Source organism: Callorhinus ursinus, unplaced genomic scaffold (assembly GCF_003265705.2).
Source record: "Callorhinus ursinus isolate GAN/ISIS: 27379988/994484 unplaced genomic scaffold, GSC_fseal_2.0 scaffold51, whole genome shotgun sequence".
Taxonomy (NCBI): Eukaryota; Metazoa; Chordata; class Mammalia; order Carnivora; family Otariidae; genus Callorhinus; species Callorhinus ursinus.
Genome location: NW_027397113.1, coordinates 7,494,171 through 7,501,353, shown reverse-complemented (window position 1 = coordinate 7,501,353; position 7,183 = coordinate 7,494,171).

The following is a 7,183-nucleotide window of genomic DNA, read 5'->3' as shown; positions in this document are numbered from 1 at the left end:
TATAGAAGGAACATACCTCCACATAATAAAGGTCATATATGAAACACCCACAGCCAACATTATAGTCAATGGTGAGAGGTTGAAAACTCTTCTTCCAAGATTGGGAACAAGACAAAGTTGCCCACTCTCAACATTTATTGAACATAGTACTGGAAGTCCTAGATAGAGCAATCAGGCAAGATAAAGAAATAAAAGGAATTCAAATTGGAGAGAAAGAAGTAAAATTGTTGTCTGCAAATGATAAAATCTTATATATAGGAAATACTAAAACTCAACCAAAAATTTTTGGAACTAATCAAGGAATTCAGCAAAGTCAACACACAGATATTAGTTGCATTTTCATATGCTAACAATGAATTATCTGAAGTAAAAAAACCTATCCCATTCACATTAATATCAAATGCAATAAAATAATTAGGAATTAGTTTAACCAAGGAAAGATCTGTACAACAAAAAGTACAAGATACTGATGGAAGAAATTAAAGAAGACACAAATAACTGGAAAGATATTCCATGTTCATGAATTGGAAAAATTAACATTATTAAATGTCCATACTACCCAAAGCCATCTATAGATTCAAAGCAATCCCTATTAAATTCCAATGGCATTTTTTTACAAAAATAGAAAATACAATATTATAATTCATATGGAACCACAAAGGACCCTAAATAACTAAAGAAATTCTGAGAAAGAAGAACAAAGCTGGAGGCATCATATTTCCTGATATCAAACTATACTACAGAGATAGAGTAATTAAAATAGCATGGTACTGGCATAAAAATGGACACATAGTACAGTGAAACAGAATAGAGTGCCCAGAAATAAACTTTTACAAACATGGTCAACTAATATTTGACAAGGAAACCAAGAATACTCAATGGTGGAAGATAGTCTCTTCAACAAATGGTGCTAAATAACCAAATGCAGAAAAATGAATGGACCCATGTACCACTCACAAAAATTAACTCAGAATGGAACTAAGATTTAAATATAAGACCTGATAATTTAAGACCCTTAGAAGAGATCATTGAGAAGAAGCTCCTTGACATAGGTCTTGGCAATGATTATTTGGATATGACAACAAAAGCACAAGCACATAAGCAAAAATAAACAAATAGGACTACTCAAACTAAGTCTTCTTCACAGCAAAAGAAACATTAAACAAGATAAAAAGGCAACCTATGGAACAGGAGAAAATATTTGCAAATTATATATTGGATAAAACATTAATATCCAAAATATGTAAGGAACTCATATAACTCAATAACAAAAAACAGATTTAAAAATGGGCAGTGGATCAAAACACACATTTTTATTTTATTTTATTTTTTTTGGTGAAAAATTTATATTTAAATTTAGCCAGCTGGACCCAGTTTAGATGATCCCTATTTTGTTGGCAACATCCAAAGCATCATAGTCAGGAGCCAGTTGAACATATGCGTTCTTCTCTCCATGAGGCCTGATCAAAGTGTTGACCTTAGCCACGTCAATGTTGTAGAACTTCTTCACAGCCTGTTTGATCTAGTGCTTGTTGGCCTTGACATCCACAGTGAACACAAGTGTGTTGTTGTCTTCTATTTTCTTCATGGCTGACTCAGTAGTCAGGGGGAACTTGATGATGATATAGTGATCAAACCTGTTTATCCTGGAGGTCCTCTTTCAAGGATATTTGGGCTGCCTTTGGAGATGCAGTTAAACAGACTTTTTTTTTCAAAGATTTTATTTATTTATTTGACAGAGAGAGACACAGCTAGAGAGGGAACACAAGCAGGGGGAGTGGGAGAGGGAGAAGCAGGCTTCCTGCGGAGCAGGGAGCCCGATGCGGGGCTCTATCCCAGGACCCTGGGATCATGACCTGAGCTGAAGGCAGACTCTTAACAACTGAGCTACCCAGGGGCCCCTTAAACAGACATTTTTAAAAGAGGATACACAAATGCCCAACAAGCACTGAAAAGATGCTCTACATCACTAATCATCAGGGAAATGCAAATCAAAGCCACTCTGGGGTATCACCTCACACTTAGAATGGCTACGATCAAGAAGACAAGCAATAAATGTTGGTGAGGTGGGGGAGAAAAGGGAACCCTTGTGCACTGTTGGTGGCAATGTAAATTGGTGCAGCTACAATGGAAAACAATATGGAAGTTCCTCAAAAAGTTAAAAATAGAACTACCATATCCAGCAATCCCACTTCTGGGCATATATCCAAAAGAAATGAGATCAGAATATTGAAAAGATGTCTGTACTCCAGTGTTTATTGCAGCATGATTCAAAATAACCAAGATATAGAAAAATCTAAGTATTCATCAATGGATGAATGGATAAAGAAGATGTGTGTATACATATCAATGGAATATTATTCAGTCATTAGAAAGAAGAAAATTCTGCCATTTGAGACAACATGGATAGAAACTTGAAGGCATTATGCTAAGTGATATTTCAGAGGATGGTAGATTTTTTTTAAAAAAGATTTTTATTTATTTATCAGAGAGAGAGAGAGAGAGAGAGAGAGAGAGAGAGAGAGCACAAGCAGGGGGAGCAGCAGGCAGAGGGAGAAGCAGGTTCCCTGCTGAGCAAGCTGGAGGAGGGACTTGATCCCAGGACCCAGGATCATGACCTGAGCTGAAGGCAGACACTTAAACAGCTGAGCCACCCAGACGTCCCAGAGGATGGTAGATATTGTATATAACTTTATGTTAAATCCCCAAAAGCCAAACTCTTAGAGACCGAAAGTAGAATGTGATTATCAGGGGCTGGGTGATGGGGGAATTGGAGAGAAGTTGTTTAAGGATACAAACTTGCAAGTAGTAGATAAATAAGTTCTGGAGCTCTAATGCACATCCAAGTGATTATAGCAAATACCGCATTATAAATTTTAACCTTGGTAAGAGACTGGATTTTAAGTGTTCTTAACACAAATAAGTAATCATAATTTTGTGACATGAATGAGGTGGTTACCATTTTGCAATATATAAATGTATCAAATCAACATGACCTACACCTTAAATTTATAAACTATTATATGTCAATTATATGTCAATAAAAGACAAACAAATAAACAAAAGCTAGAAACAATCCAGATGGCCTTCACCAGGTAAATGGTTAAACCAAATTTTGTTATACATTCCATGTATTTAGCAATAAAAAGAAGCCAGTATTGATACACATAGCATTTCCTGTAGGGCAGGTTTAGTGATGTTGAAATCCCTCAGCTTTTGTTAGTTTTGGGAAGTCTTCAGCTCCTTCATCTGTGAAGGACAGTTTTGCTGAGTACAGTGTTCTTGGTTAATATTTTTCTTTCATTATTTTGAGTATATCATCTTACTCTCTTCGGCTTGCAGAGTTTCAGTTTAGGTTTCTGGTCATAGTGTTATGGCAGCTCCCTTGCATGTGATGAGTCACTTTTCTCTTGCTGCTTTCAAAATTCTCTCTTTGTGTTTGACTCTCAACAATTTCATTATAATGTGTTTCAGTGAAGCTCTTTTCAGCTTTAACCTATTTGGGGTCTGCTGGGTCTCATGAATCTGATGTCCATTTCTCTCCTCAAGTTTGGGAAGTTTTCAGCCATTATTTCTCTCTTTCTTCCTTCCTCTCTCTCTCTCTTTCTTTCTCTCTTTCCTTTTTCTCTCTCTCTCTCTTTCTTTCTTTAATTATGTTGTTAGTCACCATACAGTACATCATTAGTTTTTGATGTAGTGTTCCATGATTCATTGTTTGCGTATAACACCCAGTGCTCCATGCAATACATGCCCTCCTTAATACCCTCACTGGGCTAACCATCACTTCACCCCCCACCCCTCTAAAACCCTCAGTTCATTTCTCAGAGATTATGCTAAGTGAAATAAATCAAGCAGAAAAAGGCAATTATATGGTTTCACTTATTTGTGGAACATAAGGAACAGCATGGAGGACATTAGGAGAAGGAAGGGAAAAATGAAGGGGGGGGTCGGAGGGGGAGACAAACCATAAAAGACTGTGGACTCCAATAAACAGCCATTATTTCTTTAAATTAATTTTTGTCTTTCTCCACAATCTCTCCAACATTTGTTGTTTCTTGCCTTGTCCATTTTTGCCATTCTAACTGCTGTAAGGTGGTATCTCAGTGTGGTTTTGATTTGAATTTCCCTGATGGCTAATGATGATGAACATTTTTTTTCATGTGTCTTTTAGCCATTTGTATGTCTTCTTTAGAGAACTATCTGTTCATGTCTTCTGCCCATTTTTTGACTTGATTATTTGTTATTTGGGTGTTTGAGTTTGAGAAGTTCTTTATAGATCTTGGATACCAGCCCTTTATCTATAGTGTCATTTGCAAATATCTTCTCCTATTCTGTGGGTTGCCCCTTTGTTTTGTGGACTGTTTCCTTTGCTGTGCAGAAGGTTTTTATCTTGATCAAGTCCCAAAAGTTCATTTTTGCTTTTGTTTCACTAGCCTTTGGGGATGTATCTTGAAAGAAGTTGCTGAGGCCGATGTCGAAGAGGTTACTGTCTATGTTCTCCTCTAGGATTTTGATGGATTCCTCTCTCACATTGAGCTCTCTCATCCATTTTGAGTTTATCTTTTTGAATGGTGTTAGAGAATGGTCGAGTTTCATTCTTCTGCATCTGGCTGTCCAGTTTTCCCAGCACCTTTTATTGAAGAGACTGTCTTTTTTCCATTGCATATTTTTTCCTGCTTTGTCAAAGATTATTTGACCATAGAACTGAGGGTCCATATCTGGGCTCTCTACCCTCTTACACTGTTGGTGGGAATGCAAGTTGGTACAGCCACTTTGGAAAACAGTGTGGAAATTCCTCAAAAAATTAAAAATAGAGCTACCCTATGACCCAGCAATTGCACTCCTGGGTATTTACCCCAAAGACACAGATGTAGTGAAAAGAAGGGCCATATGCACCCCAATATTCATAGCAGCAATGTCCACGATAGCCAAACTGTGGAAAGAGCTGAGATGCCCTTCAGTAGATGAATGGGTAAAGAAGATGCGGTCCATATATACAAGGGAATATTACTCAGCCATCAGAAAGGATGAATACCCAACTTTTACATCGACATGGATGGGACTGGAGGAGATTATGCTAAATGAATTAAGTCAAGCAGAGAAAGTCCATTATCATATGGTTTCACTTATTTGTGGAACATAAGGAATAGCATGGAGGACATTAGAAGAAGGAAGGGAAAAATGAAGAGGGGGGAAATAGGAGGGAGAGATGAATGAGGGATTATGGACTCTGAGAAACAAACAGCGTTTTAGAGGGGAGGGGAGTGGGGGGATGTGTTAGCCCGGTGATGGGTATTAAGGAGGGCATGTACTGCATGGAGCACTGGGTGTTATACGAAAACAGTGGATCGTGGATCACCACATCAAAAACTAGTGATGTATTGTATGGTGACTAGCATAACATAATAATAATAATGATAATAATAACAATAATAATAATAATAAAAAGATCTAAGCACTACTAGCTATTTACCCAAAGGATACAAAAATACAGATTCAAAGAGGCACATGAATCCCAATGTTTATAGCAGCATTATCAACAATAGCCAAATTATGGAAAGAGCCCAAATGTCCACTGACTGATGAATGGATAAGGAAGATGTGATATGGGGCACCTGGGTGGCTCAGTTGGTTCAGCCGCTGCCTTTGGCTCAGGTCATGATCTCAGGGTCCTGGGATCAAGCCCCACATCAGCTCCCTGCTCAGCTCTGTTCTCTTTCTCTCACTCTTACTCATTCTCTCTCGTTCTCTCACTCTCTCTCAAGTAAATAAAAAATCTTAAAAAAAAAAGAAAAAGTAAAAAGATGTGGTATATATATGCATGGAATATCACTCAGTTGATGTCTTAATTTAGGGTATGGACTAAATGGGTGATGGGTGTTAAGGAGGGCACTTGATGTAATGAGCAGTGGGTGTTATATGTAAGTGATGAATCACTAAATTCTACTCTGAAACCACTATTATACTATAAGTTAACTAACTAGAATTTAAATAAAAGTTTGGAAAAAAGAGATGTAAGCACTGGTTAATGTAAGCTTTGCCCCTTCTTCATCTCTATCTGATTCCCAGTGGTTGAGCCCTGCAGTTTCCTCCAGGTAATCCCCATGAGGTGAGACCTGACTGGGACTTCTGGGAAGCAACTCCTAATGCTGAGGAAACTGATGTCTACCTTGAGTTCTCTTTTTCTCACTGGAGAAACCATAGGATCAGGGTGGAGGCTTCTCAGTGTGGTGTTGTGTTGGCATGGAGAAGGGGTAATATGGTCAGAGTGTAGCCACTCCTCTTGCTCTTCTAATGTGATCCTGTCAGTCCCTGTTGTTCAGAGGTTGCTTCAGCCTGACCTCTGGGTTCTGGGATTTTCACAATCGTGTCTTTCTATGGACAGTTGCTAGTTGGTCTTCTTTTGAGGTGGACTGAAGGTAAGAACAACGTATGTTACCATCTTGATGATATCACTCCCCTATATTATTCTTTGTTTATGACAATTTTTAATTAGCAGAAGTTGAAAAAAGTGGAAAATAGTTTAGTAGTTGCCAAAGGTAGAAAAGAAAATGACAGGAGCAGGAGGGAGTTGTGTATACACGAGGGATGCCAGTGGAGATAGAACTGTTTGGTATTTTGATTGAGCTGGTGAGAACACTAAGCTGCACATGTGATAAAACCATATAGTACTAAATACACACACATACACATAAGTACTGGTGAAACTGAGGAAATCTGAATAAGATTAGTGGATTTGATCAGTATCAATATCCCAGTGTGATATTATACTATAGTTTTGCAAACTATTACTATAGGGAGAATCTAGGGGGGCTGCACAGAGCTTCTCCTTATTTCTTACATCTGCATGTGATTCTACAATAATCTAAATAAACATGTCAATTAAAAAATACCTAAAGGATTAGAAGTTTATACCATACAAACTGTAGGTATAAGAAACTTGGAATGGCTATATTAGTGTGAGAAAACACATGCTTGCAGGCCAGGAACACTATCAGAGATAAAGAAGCCTCATTCATAATGATGAAATCACCAATTGAGGATACTAAAAACGAGCACAGAAAAGATCCTCAAATATATTATGTAAGTGAATAAATAAACCTGAGGAAAAAAACCCTTGCATGGACTTAACATGTCCTTCCTCCTGTATCTACATTGCAAGGAATCTAAAATTACCATGAGT